The sequence below is a fragment of the Phyllostomus discolor genome, chromosome 7 (assembly GCF_004126475.2).
Source record: "Phyllostomus discolor isolate MPI-MPIP mPhyDis1 chromosome 7, mPhyDis1.pri.v3, whole genome shotgun sequence".
Classification (NCBI taxonomy): domain Eukaryota; kingdom Metazoa; phylum Chordata; class Mammalia; order Chiroptera; family Phyllostomidae; genus Phyllostomus; species Phyllostomus discolor.
Window position 1 is genome coordinate 44,074,068 of NC_040909.2, and position 24,410 is coordinate 44,098,477.

A 24,410-nucleotide genomic window follows, 5' to 3' on the forward strand; every position below is an offset into this window, starting at 1 on the left:
GTACTGCACAAGACTTTGTAAGATAAATCCCAAGATATTATTGGCTTGGGTGAGAAACTTTCTGCTTATGCTCTGCCAGTGGCACTGTTACAGATTAGATCCAAAGAGGGGTATGACATACTATTACTGAAAGGACCCCTCCTTGGTTTGAAATGCCTGCCGCAATAGGAAAGACATCTCCTAATGCCAGAATTTGTGAAAAGGAAAGAAAATGTTTATTTAAATCTATACAGACTTAAAGTAGCGATTTAATGCCTTCATTAAAATATTAAAGTCCTAGCCCTGGCTGGCGTAGTTCAGTGGATTGAGCGCGGGCTGTGAACCAAAGTGTTGCAGGTTCGATTCCCAGTCAGGGTACATGCCTGGGTTCCAGGCCATGACCCCCAGCAACCGCACATTGATGTTTCTCTCTCTCTCTCTATCTCCTGCCCTTCCCTCTCTAAAAATAAATAAAAATAAAATCTTAAAAAAAATTAAAGTCCTTTAGGATACCCACAGATGCACACAGTCCTTCCTTCCTTCTCTCTCTGCCCTAATCTGGGGGTACCGTATCTCAGGAAAAGAAGTAGAAGTCCGTGATTCAGGCTCCCAGCACCATCAGCTGTGTCACTGCCAGGATCTCCAGTTAATCCAAAGCCATGTGGCACCTTCTCACAGCCCACCAGCAAGAGTCCTTTCACCCCTTTTCTTCCAGGCAAAGTCTCTCCTGCTTCCTAAGCCACGTGGCAAAAAGGAGCACCCCAAAGCCATGTGGTCCTCACTCTCACCAAAGCTGCAGGGGTTCCCACTCTGCCACAGCCTCATGGTTCTGTCTTCCCATGGCTGCCAAGCCTGGGTTTAAATCCCTGCGCCAACCTTCCTCCACACCCACATTTCCAACTCTTCCTACAATCAGTTACACCTGCCAGCATTCCTGTATTCTTTCAAGTTTACTGGGCTGCCATCGTAAGTCTGGGCAGGTGTGGCCCCATGTCATGGAGCCAATCTTCTCCAAGCTCTCATACCAGGGGGAGCTGCCCCCCAGTTACATCTTGGGTGGAAATCACTTCCATCCCCCTGGCTCAAAGCAAGGCCACAGCTATTTAACGTATCTATGAAACCAGTTAAAGGTTATAGATATGTTAAAGAACCATGCCAGAGGTTAACTACAAAGCTGTTGCTGTGCAAAACAACTCTCCATGTTCCTGCTGGGTGTGTCCCTTCCCCCAACTCACACCTATGAGGGGAAGGGGTGAGGACACCCTATATATCTTTCTAATATTTCCTGGACACCTTGAGTTCTGGATCCCATTCCAAATCCCTATTTGGGGACCTGCGCTGGGCTGCACTCTGTTACAGGACCACATCTGTCATTGAGAGCAGAGTTTCTGCACTCTCTACCCATGCGAATTAGAGGCCAATCCATAATATCTTTCAAGCAAGAAAAGTTGGATAGCAAGTCTAAGTTTAAAATGTTCAGGAATTTCAGTAGTATCATTTTTCTCAAGAAAAATTTGTATCATAATTTAGGAAATATTGAAGTTTATAGAAAAATTTTTTTAATAAGACAAAATTTATTTAGGAGTTTACAGAGGTAGTAGAAGTGAACCAGCTGGGCTGTGTAGGCTCAGGAAACAAGTTACAGAGACAGAAGGAAGGTGCTTGGAGCTTAGGAAAGAGAAAGGAAAAGGTAACACTCCTGGGACAGAACTGAAGGATGAGAAAGACATGGGACGATTCCCCAGAGGCAGAGCTTGTCCTTAAAGCAGTCTTAATGAGAGCCATGCATATTCTAGTTGACTTGATGGCGGAACCTAAAAACTGCAATAACAGTACAACCCTCTCATTTTAAAGATGGTGACAATCATCTGAAAAGGAAAGGAGAATGACCAACATAGCATCAGAGCTGTACATGTATTCCCTACAGTACTATGCTCCAGTAATTTTAAAAATTATTTTCATACTATTGTTCTCCCTGGACAAATTAATAAATGAATTGTATTACTTTTCATAATTCTCTGAAATTAGGCTTTTTTGAATCCTAAATTGGTAATCTTTCAGCTGATGATATTACACTATGAATTACTTTTTTGCTGTTTTTAGATCCATACATTCATTCAAAAAAAAAAAATAGCAGCTGAGCATCTGTCATGCCTCAAGTTGCTAAGGATATACAATTCAACACAAAAGATGAATGTCCTATTCATCCATGTGGGGATATATACATATGAGGCTTGTTTCCTTTTAAATTCTCTTTCATATCTGGGATAGCCTCTGTTGATGCTCTAAATTTAGCCTACTATCAAAATCCTGATATGGAACATCAAGTTCTTCTCAATAGCTGATATCTTTGCAGGTCATGAAGGGGTTAATCAAGAATGTGCTCTGATTCAGGAAACCTTTGGAAGGCAAGCTGTTCCTTTTCCTGAACAAGAACTAAGAAATTGGCTGACTTTTTACAGTCACTGTATTCCCTTGAGCAGCCTTGGCCATCAGAATCAATTGTTACTTGTCTCCAAACAGCAACTCTGAAGGATGTCCCCCTATGCATCCCTGGACAATAAAAAGGTCAACTCAGTAGTCTAAAACATGACTGATATTTCCAATCTACTATTTGCATTTAGTCAGTTCTCAATTGGATGTATGTGGGGGAAATGGAGCAAGCCTAGTTTATGAGTCATTTTAAATCTTGAAAATTAAGGGATAATAGGATACCATGTCTATGTGGGAATCCACCCACAGAATTCAAATTTAGTGAGAGTTCAGGGCAGCCATCTGTCTCTCTGCTATTATATTTATAGGGCAGAGTGTCTAAAGATGTACTCTCACCTTTGTGAATTCTGCAGTAAACTGTGTGTGCATTTCCTACAGTATATGCTACCATAATTTGAAAAATTGTTTCCACACTACTATTTCCCTGAATAAATTAATAAGCAAATTATGTTATTTTCACTAGTCCTTTTTCTAAAGCAATATCATTCCCCTATAATGACTCCTTTTTTTGGTGCAAAACTTTTTTAATTCCTCCATTCTTATATGAATACTACCAAGTGCTATAAGAGATGGGGAGAGGTAGAGATACTCATCTGTTTTATAGATGAGGGGACAGGAGCTTAGAAATCAAGTTTATTTATCCAACACCATAAAGCTGAAGACAGTGACAGGATAAAAACTGAGAGCTCCTGACCCTCAGTCCAGAGAGCTGTTTCCCTACCAGGTCTTAGGAACTTTGATGAGATTTCCCCCATTTCACACCCCTTACTCTCTCCTCCATCATATTCCTCTCAATGAAGCAATAAAACAAAATAAATAAAATGCATGTAATTCCTGTGGTCATCTAGGTTATCAAGCTTTTCTGAATAGTGCAAATTTTTGTTAAATCTTGTACAACAGTATCTTTTCCTTCCATGAATCAGTGCCAACTATTTTAACTCAACCCTTCCAAATAAATCTCTCTCTCTTTGTATACCTTTAGAGGAGAAAAATAGAGTCTTCATCCTGTCATTAGAAAAGGAAAAACTTGTGTTCAGATTTAAGGCATGTTCTCCATGGTTGATGGAATGTTTAACACAGTATTCAACTTTGTAAAGAAAAAAAAGAAAGCATTGCTTTCATAAAATCAATGCTATCAATTTGGATAATAATTTGGCATACTGGATATCAAAATTAGAATTATAGTAATACCTCCGTACTTGGTTCAGAACTCATCAAACCCTGTACTCATCATCTTTTGACAATAAAAAATTGTTTCAGCCCTCAGTGCTTGCTTGGGACTCATTGTACTTGCTAGAACTTGTATGAGTCATGACTCCACACTGCAAGAGAAGTTCTCCATCATTCAGTACTTATCGGTTTGGACACACATCACAAGTTCTGAAACAAAATAACAATAAGTAGTGAGGAACCATTATCTATAATAAGACTAGCTATCATTGAAATAGTGACCTCTGCATTGCTAAAACATTAATGAAATTTAACTTTAAGGACTGTGTTGTTTTTCAGAGTCTTTTTCTGCAGCTCACTTTCCCTTCCCCTTCATGTCTCTGCTAAGACACAGTCTATTAGTACTGCTGCAAATTACTGTTCTCTTAAGAACTGAAAGAGTACACATATCAATAAAAGCCATTTTAAAGAATTTGAGTGTTTATCACTGTTAAAGAAACCCAAATCTAGGGGAGTGGAAACAAATGAACCCTGCATTGAATGGTTTTAGAAATATGTCACCCTTGCCATTTTTCACAAGCTCAGAGAACAGTGATCCCCTTTCTCACTGAGGAGTGTAATAGGTAATGCATTGTGCTGGTGATGCTTCTTTAAGCACAGTGAAGATGGTGGTGAACATTATAATCTTCATCTTTGTGACTACAGTGGGTGGCTTTATATAATTGCTTCCCAAGTCTCAAGAGACCGATTGAACTGTTAACAATGAGTAGGAAAGAGTTCACTGAGTTTTCCAAGGGACTTGGATAGAACAAGACATTTTGAAATAGATCCCTTCATCTTCCAATTTACTGGTCTGCTATAGGAGAAGTTTTGCTCAATATCTTTCTTTTCTGTAGAGAATTCCCACAAGAAGTCAAGCTACAAATTGAGCTACTTTGAGTTTCTTAAGTCACTTAAGACTTTTAAGAACTTACTGCAAAAAGTCTCCCCAGAAAGGTTAGTGTACCATTTACAATTGAGATAAGGGCTTATTAGTATGATTATTCTGAAAATCAACCCATTCATTTCCTTCCACAGTATGAACCTTGTTGGTTTAAAGGGAGTGCAAGCCCTCTGTTCAAGAATTAGAAAACAAATTCTTCTATAATTATCTTCCAGGGAATTTACCCTAACCTGCACCTCATAAACCTAAAATCCTGTTCCAAGAATGTGTTAACTGTTATTAAATCAAAATGAACATTTTTCTCAGCATATTTTAAAATATACTTGTTTTCTGAGTTATCTCCTTATGATTCATGACAGAAATAAAAGTTTGTATTCTCAGACACAGAGTATATTAAAAAGCAAGTCTTGAAAAACAGAGGAAGAGACACGTATGCAGATATCCTCAAGTTCTAGAGACATGAGTAATTGAGTGATTATATAAAACAGGACCAGTTTTTAAAGCTTTATGTTTTAGATCACACACTCAGATAAAAAAGCATAAGGCATGATGTTCATCTTTATCTCACCATACTCAAAGGGTTATTTAAATTAAGTAAATGAAATAAAAATCAATAAGAAAACTATGTTCTATACATAAAATAAAACCAATGCTTGTGAAGCAGCTAGGCCTGCAAATCAATTGCTTTTGATAAACTGAGTTCCAGGTAAGTATCAGAATGTACCCACAAGGAAAGAATGTGATAGAACAAATGGTTGTAGACATCATATGCTTCTACCCAGAGTATAGTAGGTCAGAAATGACATGGACCTCAGATTTACCACTTGCCTGAAAATTGCCAAATTGCCTCTTGAAATGTGATTACACAAAATACAATCCGATCAACTGGATGTTAAATGTTCAATGCAAAATATTAAGAAAATACACATAATCTTATAACAATGAAATGGTTTTTTAAAATATTTTATTATTGTTCAAGTACAGTTGTCTGTATTTACCACCCCCACCACCACTCCCCCCATCCCAGCCATCCCCACCTCCTGCCCCTGATTCCACCCCCCTTGGCTTTGTCCATGTGTCCTTTACAGTTTGAACATGGGTTTTAATTTAGGTTGAGCCAAGCAATCACCTTTGTAATTATATTAGCTCTGAGCACTAACCTAGCTATGGCAAATGTGCTTCTTTAGAGGAAAAGTCATACATTTTGTCTTGTTCAAATACCTTACTTGGAAATTAGGATCAGATCTGGGTTGCTGCCTTTTTGACAACGTTCTGAGTTGAAGGACCAAAGGAATGCACATGATCATCCATACACATACATGGCATGGATTCACTCCACATTTCCTTCTAAGGATGCTATATGGGCTTGGGCTCCAAAAGCTGTATACACACTAAAATACCCCTTAGGCTTTAGGAATTGCTCTAAGAGATAAGTGGAAAAAAAGGCAACTCCATAAGGAAAGATGGTAACAAAAAAGGATACCATGCATAGAGAATCAAGAACCCTTTTTTTCATTTCAGACAATAGTTATAGCTGTCCTGTCAGTAGGAGATTGACATCACACTACAATAAAATAGCACAAAACAAAACAAAAGAAAAACACAAAGTACTATCTAGAAAGTAAATGCATCTGAAATTTCAGCAGGCCCTAGTATACACTGAGTTCAGCCTGGACCTCTAGGGTATAGGAGTTCATACTGCTGTTATAAGTACAGACACATAGTGCCATACAACATTTTACCCCTGGTTCTTCTATTATCTGCACATTTTGAACCACCTCCCCTTATAATTTATGGTTTCATGCTGTTGGAAGGGAAAGTACACTAAAAATCATGGAAGGTTTACTGTGCATTAGAACTTCTTTAGTACTCACTTATGACCTTCATTCAAAAAAAATCACAAAAATCTATAGCCTGACTCAGAGGCAAACTGAGATGGGGGTGGTAGGAATAGTAAGGCAATAAGAAGTGCATTGTCTGTAAGGAATTTCAAAAAGAAACAACAAAAAGTAATCTGCTTTTCATCCCAACCATATGATGATAACTAACCAATGGCAGACAAAAAAATATTCTTCCCCCAATAATTTTTTGTTGATCTAAGTCAAAAGTTAGCAAACTTTTTCTGTAAAGGGCAAGATAATAAATATTTTATTGATTATTGATTTTAATTTTTAATTTTTTTAGAGAAAGGGGAATGGAGGGAGAGAGGGAGAGAAACATCAAAGTGAGAAAGCAATATCCATTGGTTGCCTCTCACAAGCATCCTGACCAGGGACTGAACCTGCAACGTAGACATGTGTCCTGACCAAGAATTGAACTGGAGTCCTTTTGCTTTTTGGGATAACACACAACTAGCTGAACCACACCAGTCAAGACCAGATAATAAAAATTTTAGGCCTTACAAGCCACATGGTCTTTGTTGAAGCTACTCAACTATGCTACAGCATGAAAGCAGCCAAATTCCCTGGACAATATGTAAAAAATGGTCATTTAATAAATGATTTATAAAAATATTCCTGGAAAAATCTGACCTGAAGGTCAAAGTCTACTGACCCCTGGTCTAAACTCTAAACAATTGTTGTAATTACTGTTCAATTTTAGTAATGTATATATGTGTAAACTTTAAATTAAGATTATTTTATCCCTTATCCTTTAACCAATGTTGTAGTCTACAGAGAAATGAACTCAGAAATCCCAAATTATGCAGTCAGACACTGCTACATGCAGATTCAGTTATACACATTCATTTCAAGTGTAAGTTCATAACAAAAACCATTCAAGTTCATGTCAAGCATACTTAATGCATCCTACTCCTATAGTATTGCCTATTCTTTAATTTAAAGAGAACATTTACAATAACCTTCATGGGCTATTGTAAATGTTACAAATCATATAATAGACATTTAAAACACATTTTTCAACAGAGATATTTTAGGGAAAATTTCCAAATGTAGAGACATTTGAAAAATCAATCCCAAAGAAATAAAGAGATCTATGTTATGGCAATTTCTGAAAGTTATGATGAAATGAGAATTTCATAAGTTTGATCTAAACTTATGCTTAACTTTAAGAGTTTTCTTATTAGCATTTATATTGCTTCTTGAGAAAAAAACTTTCAAAATAAAAGTAATTAAATATGTTCTTTGATAAACTTTGAACAAATATAGATCACCAAATCTGGCTAAGTTGTTTATCAAACCTGAATAGGCAAAGAACATCAATTTTTACAAAACAGTTGACAAATTCACATAAGTTAAAACCTCCAAACAGAAACTCTAATGTCATTACTTGGCATGGCAATAGGGCACTCAATGTACAGGTATAATATTTTTCCCCTTTTGTAAAAGGTAATGTATTTAAATGTTATCTCTAACTGCATATTTATTTTACACTGCAATTTTAATTTGTATATTTATTTATAATTTTATTAATAGCAGGAATATACATGTAAAATACGATAAGATTTTTACCACTTGCTTTTTTTAATTTTTCATGTAGAGGAAAAAGTTGTTAAAATTTATTTACTTTGAATGTCAAACAGGTTAAGTATGCTCCTAAGGCAAAGAATAGTTTTATTGCATAAATGAAGGAAAGGGTGAAAAAATGATTTGTCCAAGACCAACCAGGAGATAAATTAAGCTTGATTTCAAAACTAGGTATAATTGTATGGCACAAATATCACAGTATGTCATGACAACCAGAATGCACTAATGGCCATTCTTTACTGAAAACCTGAATTAGAACATGAAAAGCCTGCCCTAGGTTTCCTATTCAATGATCCACTGAGAGTTTATTAAATCCAAATTGGACTAAAAAGGCACAGGAGTCAATACTTGTAAATTCACTTGTCCAGCCTTTTCCAAACTAGATCTCTCTATTCAAAACAGATTTTAAAATTCATCTTTTTAATTATGTAATGTAGTGCTAATAGTTTTTACTTTACTTGCCCATTTTGACTGTTAGCATCAGTCATCTGCAGTAGTGTGCTGATCCAAGAGAAGGTGCATAGACATTCATGCAGCATACACACACAACACATACCACACACACACACTGCATATGCATATTATATATACCACGCCATACATACCACACACATATATACAACAAATACCACATGTATCACACAGACACATACATATTTGTCATGCACCACACATACCAGAGGCAAATCACATGCACATATATCACATACACATCCACTAAACCACACATATCACATACAATACATCAAATACCACACATACCACAACTATATGACATGCACACATAGACACCATGCGCATACACATTACACACACAACACAGACCATACACTCCTTACTCCTGAAGTCAAAAACACCAGTACTTTGGTAATTAGCATTTTGTAACTAGGTATATCTGTGCTTATCAGTATTGTGATTTCTATTTAGCTAATTAAACCTAGGGAAATTAGTGTGTTTCTTTCAATTTCTTTCAAAGTCCATTTTTCTATCACAACTTAATTGAGTTATTAGGCTACAATAGAGACAAATTAAGATTCCTGATTATGTTTTTCTTTCTCAGGAAAGATATTGACACTGTAGTTCGAGTTACATATGAATTGTCACCTTACAGAGGTATAGTCAGTACTTATAATTACAAGACCTAATTTTCTGAGTTGGTTTGATTAATATGTTGTTGGACTCACCTTTCACATACAGTTGGTTTTATTAGAATTTTAAAATAAAACACTGGGTCAAGAACCCCAATTTTTATTTTAAAAATTCCTCAAGTATTTTTGTGTGTCAATAACCCTTCTTTATCAACCTTTTAACTACCACTAAAAATCCATGTGTGAGACTTGGAAGAATCTTTCAGAGATTTGTCTAAAGTTAGTTACATTTCTGTAGCTATTTATTGGAAATACTACTCTTGATAAAATTACTTCTGCCATATAATGCCCCAAAGCCTTTAAATGCAATTCTTATTTATCCAGCAAAATCCCTCTCCAAACTCTTCTCCCTGATTTGCACTTAATAGTAAATATTACCATACATTCAATATTTTAGAGTCAAAAGACTCTCTCATATCCATTCAGTCAACAGCCCTATAAGAAACAAGATTTATCCGTCTTATAGGATTTACATGTTTACATAAGACTTTGGTATTTATGTTTATTTTCTTTTTTTAAAATATTTTATTTATTTATTTATTTATTTATTTATTTATTTATTTTTTAGAGAGGGAAGGGAGAGAGAAAGAGAGAGAGAGAGAAACATCAATGTGCGGTTGCTGGGGGTCATGGCCTGCAACCCAGGCATATGCCCTGACTAGGAATAGAACCTGCGACACTTTGGTTCGCAGCTCAATCCACTGAGTTATGCCAGCCAGGGCTTATTTTCTAATAATAATAATAATAATAACTGAAAATAAAAGTCTCATTAAAACTTTCTGAGTGCTTAGTATATCTAGGCTCTGCATCCAGTATTTTATGTGCATTATCTAATTTAAGTTCACAGTTTTATGAGCACCTTTAACTGCTATTGCCTTCCTTTAACAGATGTGGAAACTGAAACATAAAGAGGTTGAATACTGTACCTTTTCCTGAGTTGCAAAGCTACACCAGTAGCATTCTAATACAGGCTGTCTGACAGAACTGGTGTTAACATTACACACAACTCAAAATGATACCTCAGACAAGGGTTTAATCTCCAAAATATATAAAGAACTTACACAACTCTCCTCTAAGAAGACAAGAAACCCAATTAAAAAATGGGAAAAAGACTTGAACAGACACTTCTCCAAAAAGGACATGTAGAGGATCCAGAGACACATGAAGAGATGCTCAGTATCACTAGCTATTAGAGAGATGCAAATTAAAACCACAATGAGATACCACTTCACATCAGTCACAATAGCCATCATAAACAAAGCAACAAACAACAAGTGTTGAAGAGGTTGTGGAGAAAAGGGGACCCTAGTGCACTGTTGGTGGAATTGTAGACTGGTATAACCACTATGGAAAACAGTATGGAACTTCCTCAGAAAACTAAAAATGGATCTGCCTTTTGACCCAGCAATTCCACTGCTAGGATTATATCCTAAGAACCCTGAAACACCAATCCAAAAGAACCTATGTACCCCAATGTTTATAGCAGCACAATTTACAATAGCCAAGTGTTGGAAGCAACCTAGGAACTCATCAGTAAATGAATGGATCAAAAAACTATGATGCATTTACACAATGGAATTCTATGCAGCAGAAAGAAAGAAGGAGCTCCTACCCTTTGCAACAGCATGGATGGAACTGGAAAGCATTATGCTAAGTGAAATAAGCCAGATGGTGATAGAGAAATACTATATGATCTCACCTTTAACAGGAAACTAAACAACAAAACAAAGAAGCAAGCAAAATATAACCAAAGACACTGAAATAGAGAACAGGCTGACCAGAGGGGAGAGGGGAGGGAATTTCAGGAGAAAAGGGTAAGGGTTTACAGGAACAAGTATAAAGGACACATGGATAAAAACTAGGCAGGGTGGGAATGGGAGGGAGGTGGGGAGGGCTGGGGGGGTGTTGGATGGGATGGGAATAAAAGACAGAAAACTGTACTTGAACAACAATTAAATTAAAAAAAAAAACCTTTGGAATCAGAGAGAGTAAAATCAAGGCCACATAAAGGATAAATGGTAGGTTCAAGATGTGAATATACGTTTCCCAATAAACCAGTAAGAACTGAAACAGCAGAGTGAAGCAATTTCCTTGCAACTAAAGTATTTGACATTGGGTTCACTAATAAAAACCTAATCCTAAATCTCCAAGCTCAAGTCTCCATGGTGTGTTGGTTAATCCTTGGATAGATGGGGAGGAAGAGTGTTTATTACCTCTGGTCTACATTTCCCAAAGTGTCCTCTTTTGGGAGATGTTAATAAGATGTGGCCAAATACATTTGGGGATTATTGCACAATACATCTCACCCTCAGTGTTTCATGATACGATTTTAACATACAAAAATTTTTGAGAAGTCTTACAGAAAAGGCACTTTCTTACTTGTGTTTAATCAATGCTGCCCACATTTACCGGGTCATAGATTCTATTTGTGTAGACAGAATAATGACACCTCCAAAAGGCCCAAGGCTTAATCCCCAGAAATTTTTATTATGTTATGTTTTATGGCAAGGGAAAATTAAGGTTGTAGATGAAATTAATATGGTTAATCAGCTGACCCTGAAATGGGGAAATTATCCTTGATTACCTAGTGGGCCCATAATTATCACAAGGGTCATTATAACTGAAAGAGGAAAGAAAAATAGAGTCAGAGAGAGATTTGAAGATGCTACCCTACTGGCTTTATAGGCAGTAGGGTAGCCTAGGCAGAAGATATGCAGAAGATAGCCTAGACATGGGGTCAGCTTCTAGAATCTGGGAAATGCAAGAAATGAATTTTTGAGTCTACAGAAGCAATACAGCCTTGTACACACCTTGATTTTAGACCACTTGGACCTGTTTTAGACTTTGGTCCTCCAGTACTAGAAAGAACACCTCTTGTTCTGTGTAGTTTTAAGGCACTCATTTTAAGGTAATAAAGCGTGCTGTTATAGCAGCAAATAGGAAACTCATACATCATTTTTCTAGTAATAGCTATTGTCAAATTTAACTTGGGAAATAAATGATCTAGTCTATCACTCTGGCTTAAAGGGACACATCTTGAAAGCCTGGGGAAGATGAAACTCTGATGTTTTAATGTAGTGCTTTTCAAATTTTACTGTACAGGAATTGTGTAGGTAAATTTTAAAAATCCAGATTCTGATGTGCCAGGTGATACCGCCGCTGTCACATGTTCACATGTTGAGTAGCAAAGTTTAAAGAAAACCTGAAAAAACATCTCCAGCCTTCTTAGGAAAACTTTAGTAAAAGGAAATCCATGAAATTCCAAAAAGAAAACATTTGGCTGCAGATAAATGATTATGAAAATAGATTTGTAAGCATTAATACATCCACCAGTATTTATGACACAAACATTTTTCCAAAGAAAGGGGATGGAGGGAAAAAGTCACATTTCATTAAGGTCTCCCATTTCTAACAATTTTAAAAACATCTGACTCACTAATGTGACATAAGAGGTATGAGGCACAAAATGAGGCTTTATGAAATAGTCTCAATTTGATTACAAAGTCATATAAAATACCTGTTTTAGTATTGCAAACAGAATTACATTTAGATAAATAAAACAATAAATTAAAAATGAATCTAGGGGTTTCTGCCTTATTCTCTTTAAAAAACTATATTTTAAAACAAATTTTATTTCCATTGTCTCACACCTGCTTTGGGAACATCCAAATGTATAGAACCAGGAAGCATCATCAATTGTCTTCCCTTGTAGCCAGCTGCCATAGAGGAAAAAGAGCTTAAGTAAATTTGAGGGAGCCAAAGACAACCATTTTCTACTATCTCTGCCAGCACAAAGAAGAACAGATGCTTTTTCTCCTTTCAGAAAAATATTAATATCTGTGAAAGGTGCCAAGTCCCTAGAAATGAATGCATTCTTCTTACCTGCAAGTCTGGCAAAGGTGATAAAAGCTTTTCATATACCTGATCAGTCCTAGAAGAAAGCTCATTTCTAGACTATTTCTACTTAACTGGTCCTTTTATAAGGAGATGGACTTACAGACTAACCTATTAGCAAGTTGTCAGTTGTGGTACTTTAAAAATTAACTAAAAATCCATCATGTCATGCCACAAGAAACTCTTGTTTCACTATCACCACATGTATACAGTGCTATAGAATTTATGAAGCACTTTATAGTAGTAAGTAGTTATTGGAAACACTTTCCTGAGTTCTTACTATGTGCCTGGTACTACCAGGCTCTGTATCAGCACTCTATGTGTTTTATCATATTGACTTCTCAGGACAGTCTATAAACAGGTATCATTGTCATTTCAGTTTTGCAGATACACAGCTGAAGCAAAATGTCATCACGTGGATCACATATGTTGTCAAAGGTCACAAAGCTAATTAGCAGAGGAGCTGGGATTTGAATCTAGAAGACTGGTTTCAGAGCTCACTCATTCAACAAAGATATGACATAATTGTTGTCACAATTCCAAGAAGCAGAAAATTGCACTTACCCAAACGATGAAGCCAATATGCCAAATGTCACAAGAAGTCATATTTAAATGTAGCATACTGCCTTCAGAGACCAAGACTTTTGTTGGTCTGATATACTGGCTCAACAAACTACTTTGTACTGAGTGTTGCTAGCGTAGATAAATTCAACTTCACCCACAAGAATAGAGGATAGGTAAGCTCTTTTGTGTTTAAGGAAGATATAAAATGCTATATATTTCTAGCTTTCTAATTAATCAGTAACTTAGCTTTTACTTTAACAAAACAAGCATACCTATGACTGATAGGAATGTGTCTCAGGCCTTAGAAGACATTCATATTGGCAAGGTTGGTTCCTTTGTGATCACCTGTCTCCCTTGCTGAATCCCAGCTCATGGTGAGGTTTTGTAGGTAAGGGCATGGGCCATTGTTTTCAAATGTGGCCATGTGCTTGGTAAAGCTGGCTCCCAGCAGGGTAGGGGGAAACATAACCACAACTCAATTAGCATTTCAGAACAGCAGTTCTTTTGGTTTCAATGAAGATAAACCAACTCAAGTTTGCTTTCTCTCTCTCACACACACAGACACAGATAAATACATACCACATAGGTATAAAGTCCTTGATGAGCACCATGGAAACAGTGTTCAGCTGGGTCTTTCAGAACTGAAGCTGAGAAGGCATGAAGGCCTCAGGGAGCTACTCCTTACCTACTCTTTGGTTCACTTCAGGGCAGCTTGATCGCTTAGCTCCTTACCTCCATTCATCTGTTGTACTCTGCTATCCACAGAGAACTTCCTCTGCTTCCTCATGGTGGCTGTGGTGCCAACTCAGAGCCAAAACCAGGGCTAACTGACACCATTTCTCAGTATACGTTGGTCAAATGTTCACTTCTCATGCAATCAGTTGTGTAGAGAGAAAAAAGAGGAACATCTTCTACAACAGATATTATTATTCAGTTGGGATGATAGTTGAAGTAAGAGGAGAAGCTGTGTGGTCATGCCAAAATTTGCCTACTCCCACACTTTTATTATTTGGAATAAACAGAGAGGAGCTTAGGATTTAAGGCTTTCAGATAATGTGATTTTATGCCTTTACTTGACAAATAACTCCAATATTTGATGAAACTCAACACAAACCTGATATCAACTCAGTTGTGACCAAACCTATAATACAATGTTTTCTTATCTATGTTGAAAAACGAAAGCATTTATTATACTATATTTAATGTTAGCACCAAAGTGGATACTAGAATTATAAATTTTCAGGGTTAAAAGGAACTACAGAGATGATCTATATTAGACCTGACATCATTTTCCCCTGAGACCAAAGCAATAAGGTTTTGATAACATTGGAATTTCTAATCTTAGGTCCACCAAAGAGCTAAATGATAATTGTGTTTGATGTTTTTTTTTATTTGCTTTGAAACCATTTACTTTGTATCTAATGCATTCAGCTAAGACCTGAGAATTGCCTATATTCCAATTCTCCTAATGCTATTGCAGATTCAATAATACTATACTTTATTATGGCTCATGTCATACTTCCTAACTCACTTTTATATTTGTTTTATCACCTAGATAGTGAACATCTGATAGCAGAAATCAAATCTTGCTCATTGTAATGTTCATAACACCAAGTAAATACCCAGTATAAACAGGTGCTCAAAGATTTGTCTTTAAATAAATAAATAATTTACACATTAAATAATCAATGACCAGGTTTAAAAAAAGAACACAAGAAAGGAAATGAGATGTTCTCTTAAGAAGCTCAGCAAGAGAAATTAAAACAATGGCATCACTTTTTTAAATATACTATTCCATTATTACATATATGTTTTCCTTTATATAAGCACTGGTTTGCTCAAATAATGCAGTTCATAAAGTTTGGGTTTTATCAAATTTTTATTTTTATCTTAAATTTAGTTTAACCATTATAAAATTAAAGTCAGTCAACATAATTCTGAGGGCCCAATGCTAAAAATACTAAAATTAAGGTTTTGTATTCAGGAATAGCTTTAAGGCATCTTCTATTAAACATGGTCTCATAGTCTTGAGTGTATCTTAAAAATAGTTTTCATGTTTTTTAATCACTAAGAATATTTTATTATGCTAACTAAATCAAATTCCCCATAATATAGAAATGCTACAGTAAACTTAATTTAAAAATCAAATGATAGCCAATAAAAATTGAAAGGCAAATATTGAAAAGACAAGATATCAAAGAAAGAAATATTTCCTTAGCAACAACATATGACAGAATTCTTAATGTCTTGGAAAACATCATTACTTAGTCTCACAGTGGCCTATGTAAGAAATGGATTCAAAATATAACAAACAGGTGCCTCAAATATCTTTCTTAGCTAATACCTATGGAAAAATGTAAAACATGCCAATAGTATACCTTTTGTTTATTTTCTTTTGTCTCCATCTTATTCACTATTATCTGCTTTCTTTCTAATATATCATATTGAAAGAAAACTACAAGAACATAGACAATGCAATAATAATATTCAAAACTTCATGCTCTCAGCCATATTAGGTGAGTTGGCACATTCTTCTTCTCCTACCTTTAAACTCAAAGGGGGACTTACACTATCTGCTCACCTGATCCTCAAGCCTTTGGACTTAGAATGAAACTATACCACCAGCTTTTCTGAACCTCCAGCTTGTAGATGGTCGATCACAGGACTTCCCAGCCTCCATAATTACACAAACCAGTTCCTTATAATAAATTTCACAGATGTAGATAAAGATGTGTGTATATATGTTTGTGTGTGTTTAGAAAAATCTGCAAATCCAATTGGCTCTGTTTCTCTACAGAACCTGGATTAACATAAGGTTAAAGTGGATAACAAAGCATCATTGGTGATCATATTGGTGAGGTGACAGATTAAATATCTTTCCTTTGAATTAACTACCAATTATAACATGGATTTTAATTGTTTGAAGTTTGAAATAATTAACCTTTGTAAGAAAACCTAACTGTAAGTTAGAAAGGAGATGAACTTTCACAATAAACCAACTGTCACTGAGCATAACAATAATAATAATAACTAATATGTCATATCGCTGCAACTGAAAAGCATTTTTCTACACATGATACTGTGTAAGTGATTGTCACTGCACTACAGGCAAAAAGCACCCCTCCCCCCCCCCCAAAAAAGGCAAGGAAACTTAGGTGTTACTAATGCCAGGGGCTAAAGCTGTATTTCACTAGGTCAAAAAGATGAGTTACTGATCATCTGGTATCATTCTTAGTTTGACATAGTCTGAAAATAGCCCATAAGGATCAAGAACCTCACAATTAGAATTATAAGAGTACATTCTAGTCCTCTATATGTCATTGATCATACAATAATTTTCATGTAAGATAATTATGGAGTGTATACTAGTACTAAGTACTAGGCTAGACACAAATACAAAGTACACTAAAGAGTAAGTCCCAGTCTGTACATTAAACAGGTTTCCATCTAGGAGAGGCTGTCCTGCATTGCCTCTTTGAGCAGCCACTGTTCTCTTGGCAAGATATTAAGGGAGAAATTAAGTGAATTAACCTTTGGCAATTAATTGGGTTGGAGATGGAAGTTGTGATTTTGGAAGGAATGTACTAAAATTTAGAGGAAAATTCATTTCCTCTTAGATTAAGGCGCTGGTTTTACCATAAAGGGACAGACAATTCTATACATATCTTTCACTAAAGAAATACTGGTTAAAATGAGAAACATTCTACACATGATATAGTGGTGTATAATCTGCAATCACTTAAAATAAATATTCCTGTACAGTCCTATTTCATGAGGATGCATGCTCAGCAGCAACTCATAGGGAGGTTAGAGCAAACTCTTCATTGGAACCTGTGACCATGGGAGTGTCCACTTAGGCTTTTTAGAGCAAATCCCTTTTCTTCATATTAGAAAGGTGTTTTTTTTTTTTATTAAACTGTAGATTCATTTTCATGAGCAGAATAGATTATGGATCCAAACATAAAATAATAGTGCAAACTATTTGCTTAAGTGAAATATTATGCCTTAGTTAGAGGATATACTTTCTAATTCTGATTCTATAGGGGCTCTGTAATTTCAGAGCCTTTGAACTACTTCAAAGCTCTATGAGTTGTATATAACTCATCAGGAAAGATCATGGATTGCACATCAGGGCCTGCATTATTCTAGCCTCAGCTACTCATTGGGAAATGAGTGCTGGTATGCTTTGGCCTGCATTATGTGGAAGCTGAGACTCCAAATAAGATGGTTTACATTATAAAGTAATATTATACAAATAATAATGTCTAAAATTATGAGAGGAAGAGGAGAAAAGGTCAGGAAGGGGAGAGAGGAAAGAGAAGGGGAAGAAGGACCCAAAAGATGACAACTGAGAAATAAGATGAACTACAAGAATAAATAGTATCCTAACAATAGGAAGAGATTTATTCAATGAAATGTGTGTATGATTTAAAGATCCCTGACAAGTCTTTCTTCTCCATAAATCTGTCACAGTGTTTCGGATTTCTGTGTCCTTAATTCTTCTAGATTGAGCTTGGAAAGACCCTGTTAAAACAGAAACACTGACCTCTGAGAAAACATCCACCAAGCAGTTACCAGCTGCCAAGAGTATACCACAAAGGCGTTGATGAGATTTGATAGGTGATCAGATGAGAAGGTCCTGAGAAAACAGGAAGCAGCTAGCACAAGCAGCATTTAACACAAAGATAGGGTGGACTGAAGATGTACTTGGACCAACAGAAAGACCAGTGCTTCTTAAACTTTAAAATGCAGAGGAATCAGCTAGGGGCCTTATTAAAATGAAATTCTGATTCAGGGAATCCCAGGTCAGGTGTGAGACTCTGCATTTCTTTTTTCTTTAAGATTTTATTCACTTATTTTTAGAGAGGAAAGGGAGAGAGAGAGAGAGAGAGAGACATCAATGTGTGGTTGCTGGGGGCCAAGGCCCACAACCCAGGCATATGCCCTGACTGGGAATCGAACCTACGATGCCTGGTTTGCAATCCACACTCAATTCACTGAGCTACGCAAGCCAGGGCAAGAGACTCTGCATTTCTAACCACAAAGGTGATGCCGAAGCCACTGGGGCTCAAGTCATACTTTGAGAATAAAGAATATGCAAATTGGAGAGGGATCTATGTTTTATTTTTATTTTTTTATTTATTGTTTTTAGAGAGAGAAAGAAAGGAAGAGACAGGGAGAAACATTGGTTTGTTGTTCCATTTATTAGTGCATTTACTAGTTGATCCTCGTATGTGCCTTGACTGAGGACTGAATGAACCCATGACCTTTGAACATCTGGACAATGCTCTAACCTACTGGGCTACATGGTCAGGGCATGAAAGGGATCCATTATTAAGCCAAGCTGAGGTGTCACAGAAAAGATCCGTGAATGACTTGGAGGCATCATAATACATTGAAAAATGAGAAAATAATAACAAAGAATGTGGGGAGATTCTAAGAAAAACATACATTTTAAGTCAAATGTTTAACCAGAAACATAGTATCCACCATTTAACACTTATTGCCCATCATTCCAGACTCTCTAGTGGAGAGCTCATCAATTCTCAAACTATCCAAAGAAGAAATGACAATAAGCTAAGACTTAGAGCAGTGGTTCCCAAAGTGTGGTCCCTGATGAGCAATATCAGTACCACACAGAAACTGGTTAGAAATGCAATTTCTCTGGCATCTACTTGACTGGCAACTCTGGAGGTAGGACCGCGGAGTAGATGCATTCACAGATCTCCAGCAGGTGGCGGGGGGGTTGGGGGGAATAGAAAAAGAGAAGTGAGAAGGGGCTTCTAGTTAAAAAGACAGCAAGGGGTCTTGAAATGGAAGCCCTGAAACTGAATTTGCTCAGGGTCCTATCATCCTAACCAGCAGAAAAATTAACTTGAATTTGAATGAGTAGGAGGAGCAGGATCTTCATGCATTTGTATCATCACCTGGCTCCCAAAGGTCTCTGGTTTCACAGCTTGGCTAAATCATCACAGAGGAAGTAGTTGAGAAGTAGTGCCCAGCCTTTTGCTTCAGTAGTTCTCAGCATGGCTATATATTTGAATTACCTAAGAAGCTCTATAACTGTAAGATGCAGGAGTTAAACCAGAACAATTAAATTGGATTCTGGGGGTTGGTTGCATCAGATTTTTTAAAAACTCACCTGGCAGTTCCAATGGGCAACACATCTCAGTATAAAAGTAAGAGGCAGCAAAGTCATGGTGCTGGTAGAACTTTTGTGATGATCTTCAGGCAGGAAGGAGCATGGGAGTTTTAGTTCAAATCCCTTTTCTTCGTATTGGAAAGGTTTTCTATTAAACTGTAGATTCATTTTCAAGAGCAGAATAGATTATGGATTCAAACATAAAACAGTAGTGCAAATGATTTGCTTCAGTGAAATGCTATGCCTTATTTAGAGAATACAGTCCCAAATTCTGATTCTATAGGGTCTCTGTCATTTCAGAGCCTTTGAGCTATTTTACAACTCTATGAGTTGTATGTAACTGATAGCATTGGGAAATAATTCTTGTCTAAACACAGATAAATATATTATGTGTGGTGGAGGTTCAGTTGACTACCCTTCCCCTAAGACAATTCTGCATCCATTTTCAAGTACATGTCTATATTTCTAATCTATCAATGTGTCTGTTTTTTAGGTTTTCCCCTACCCTGGTTATAACATGTCCCCTTTTCCTTCATTAGTAACTAGTTAAATAAAAATTTTAGTGGATTCATTTTATATCTGCATGAGAGTCATTATTTTACGTTTCTTGAAAAATTAAATTTTCACACAACCTTGACTCTAAATTAGTGAAGACATCAGAGAGATGTGGAGGCATGGTAGGGTCTCTGTTGGGGCTTTTAAAAAGCATCAGGGGTATTTATAACAGTAACTGACTGGGTCTCCACTTCATTCTTTCCCTAAGTATGCAGAACTAAGCTTATACAAGTACAGTTGTAACCCCCTGCCTCCTCACTCCTCATCAGAATAACAATTGATACAATTTTCTCATTAAACCATTTCAGTAAATCAACAACATTTCAAGAAGGTCTTGTGGTAACAGCATGGTTTCATCAGGGAGATGGAGATTGTTTTTCTCATTGGATTTTTTGCTAATAGAGAGGGGGAAAAAAGCTCATGCTTGCCAACAAAAGATAGTGAGTTGAGACTAATCAATAGTTTCCAAAATATATAACACCTTCAACTAGGAGCTTTTAAGTTCCCATAATCAGCATCAATCAGTGCATTTCAATTTCAATTTTCCACAAAGAAGCAATTTGTACCTTTTTTTTACTAAAGAAAAGACAACCATAAATTCCAAATGTACAGTAATAGTTATGACAAGTTTCCCTGAAACAACAGACAAAAGCACCAGAGAACAATATCAGCAAATATCCCCATTCTCTATAGAAAACTACCAACCGCTATTACAAATCAAATAAATGGCCTCCTGAAATACCAAAGAGGCCACCTTGCAATCCCAAAGGGCCTGTTCAGTGGATGAAAAATAACTTAAAGTTACATTTAAATATAGGATAAAATTTATTTTTAGAATACTTAGTTAATTACCTCTGTTCAAAAATTATTATCCAATTTTAAATAGCAAATGTGATTTTACAATGGTTCAAATACATTCAGGAACTTGAAATGTGATAAACTGTATAGTTTCTGTTAGGTTGTTGTGAAATAAATACACTTTCTGGGTTATATTGAATTTATACAAAAATAAAGAGCAGAATTTTTTTGCTGAGTTAAAAAATAAAATAGAAACACTTCTGTTCAGTAAAAAAAAAAATAGAAATGCAGGCACACTGTTTTCCCTATATAAGGCTTTGAGGGTGAGTAATAACAGTGCTCAAGCATTGCTAACTCACAGAGATTTGTTTGTTGCATGTAATTTCTGGGTACAACTCTGGTCACACACAAACAATCCTTCCTGATGTCGCTTGGGCTGCCTTGCAAAAAGCAATTTCCACCAACCTCTACTTACACTGAGAGACTCCACGTTTCATGACATGATTTTATTTTTCAGGACCAATTCTTATAATTTCATGCAGTAATTTAGGTGATTGTCAAGCTTGGTGTATTCAAACTAAATGCTTTCTTTTGAAAAGTAACACTTTGCTATATTGAAGCCTTCAATTTCTAGCCAGGAAAAAAAAAGTGAGCTTTAATAGCATTGGCTTTGACCTGTATTTTGGATTTTTTTTACTTGAACAACAGACTAATATTTTTTTCCTCTAGTGTGTTATTATACCTATCATACATTCATTTGGCCATTTGATCATGGTGAGGAATAGCAGAGCTTTTTTCTCATTTTTAAACCATTTTTAACTTCATCATTGTGGAGACAGAGGTGCTCTGGGGCTCAGATCACACAGCTCCCCTGGAGTCAGAATGAAGACACTGTCCTGTGCCCAGCATGGACCACTGTCTTCCTGAGTGGTCCCAAAGAAGCATCAGAAGGCTTGATACTCTTCCTGACTACTTCACAACCCTGCCTGGCCTCCCAGAGCATTTAGGAGGATTAAGGATATAGTGCCATCCAAAAATTTGCACCTTCTCAGCAGGGCCATCTTTAGAAAATGAAAAGGAAGAGAGTGTAGGCAGCTTAGAAAGAAAGAAAGAGAGAGAGGTAGCCTGGCATGCTTTGTGCAGATAGAAAGCAAAGTGCAACTCCATCAGGATGGGAAAAAGGAGGACAGTCTCCCCACACACTCCCAAAGCTGTGCCTTCCCTTCCCACATCCAGAAAGCATTTAGACAGCACTGGACTTAGTGGCATCTATGCTTGAAATATTCTCTCTCCAGTGCCTTTACTTGCATCTTGTGGATGAATTTAAGAGTTTTCCCTTTACTTTGGACCAAATACCTGTAGATGTGGCAATCTTGTCCCCCTCTAGTTTTTCTGAAGGTCATGAAATTGCTCTCCTCCATGGCAGAAAACAAAGTCAGTTAAACCTTTCTTTGTCACTGATGCTAAATGGCAAAATGTAAATACTACTGCTACTATTACTACTACTACTAATAATAATATCCATCTCATAGTATTGTTGTATTATAATCTCTAAAGCTCTTAGAAAAATAGCTCAGCATATGGTAGGCATTATACCTGTTTTTTTTTTTTAAATAAGTTAATTATATACATGCATGTCTTCTTCAAAATTTTGCCCTTAATTTAAAGTCAAATCAAATCAAATGTCTGAACTGAAAAGGTTTTTATTTAAAATATTCCAGAGATAGAACGTTAGATGCTAGTAGAGATAACTGGGCTATATAATTTCTGACATCCTTTCCAGCATAAGATAAATTTGAATGTAACCCTAGATCTTGGGAAAGAATTCATAAACATCCACCTGCCCATTCACCCAGAAAAGGAAAACATGTCTGCTAAGTGTACAAGTGATTGGAAAGTTAAATTTGAATATTTGTCCCTCCACCAACCACATATCCTCTTTGGGAAGGATGCATGCAGATCCAATGAAAATAAACTTTTTTTAAAAATCTTGGAAGCAACTTAAGTGCCCATCAGTAAATGAGTGTATCAGAAAATAAATGTATTAACTATTAATTCAACACTCATTGACTATCAACTCAGTGGCTGGTTTAACACAAGCTGCTTTTAATACATTTGCTTATTTCATCTACCTTTATTTCATAGGAGACAAAAATCAGTGCCTTTCATTTACTCACACACTGTCTTCACAGCAATCCTTAGCTTATAGAACAGTGTACCCTCAACTTCAAGAAGTCATTTACATAGTAATTGGTAGAGTTGCAGTTTTTTTCAGTCCCTGAGACCCCAATACCTATGGTATTTAAACTGGAGCACACACTTGACCACAGCCCTAGGATTGCAGATTCAGCCTTTCTCATGGCAACTCAGTTAATGTCTTTTAGCATCAGCTCTTCATCAGCAAAATGAGGTGCACATACCAGAACATCTCAAGGGACCTTTGTAGAGCTAACATCTGTGACTGTTGGAAATCAAAATTGTTGCCAGAAGTTTCCCCTCATAAAACCACGAAGAAACAGTGTTGAGTACTTCCACTGACATCTTCCCCACAGACTACCTGCCCTCAAACTTTCTCCTTGATCTCCTCTTCATTTGTAACCATCATATGAAGCCGATGGCTCTCTGTGTGGCTTGACCTCTACTTCACAAATTAAGTAATGCCCTTTAAAGACTGCAAAATTTATCAAGTCGCCATGTGGGCCTTAGAATTCTAATTAGCCAGGGTCAGCTTGCTGGCCCTGTCAGTGTGTTAGCAGAAAAGAGATTCCAAACAACTGTCTGAAAGACTGTGGCCAGAAATGGACCCCTTCCATGGTCAGCTTTGTCTGCTCTGTCTGGCTCCACCCAGAATATAGACCAACACTTGTGCATTCATTTGGAACACACTGCAAGAAGCACACATGTTCATGCACTCCTTAGTGAGTCTTGTAAAGTAGTTTCACAAAACCATTGAGGTTTTCCATGCTTACCTTGGAAGACCACATTCCAATATCTGTCCCTTTCCGCTCCTTCAGGCCTGTATGTACATACATGACCACCACCTTCCTCCAGGCACCCCTTGCCATCTTCCTTTCCTTCTGACTCTTCATATGCTATTAGCATGGCAACGATGCACTCAAAACTTACAACACACATTTTCTTGAAATTATTCAGAAGGAAAGAATGGATTGTGGCTAACACCCCTGGGGCTATGGTTTAAACTAAAGGGGTAAAGTAGTGGCCCCTAGTCTAAACTCAGA

The 24,410-nt window shown here is 36.6% G+C and overlaps 1 protein-coding gene and 1 long non-coding RNA gene across 3 annotated transcripts in view; one reads left to right on the forward strand and one right to left on the reverse strand.

Annotated features, from left to right (window-relative positions):
• GRM7 (glutamate metabotropic receptor 7) overlaps window positions 1-24,410 on the reverse strand; it is an 853,913-nt gene that overhangs the window by 440,210 nt on the left and 389,293 nt on the right. The gene's annotated exons all lie outside the window — the stretch shown is intronic.
• LOC118501631 lies at window positions 1,250-6,802 on the forward strand. Its single transcript, XR_004904266.1, has 3 exons — window positions 1,250-1,637; window positions 6,232-6,237; window positions 6,792-6,802. It is a non-coding gene; the product is annotated as an uncharacterized LOC118501631 (long non-coding RNA).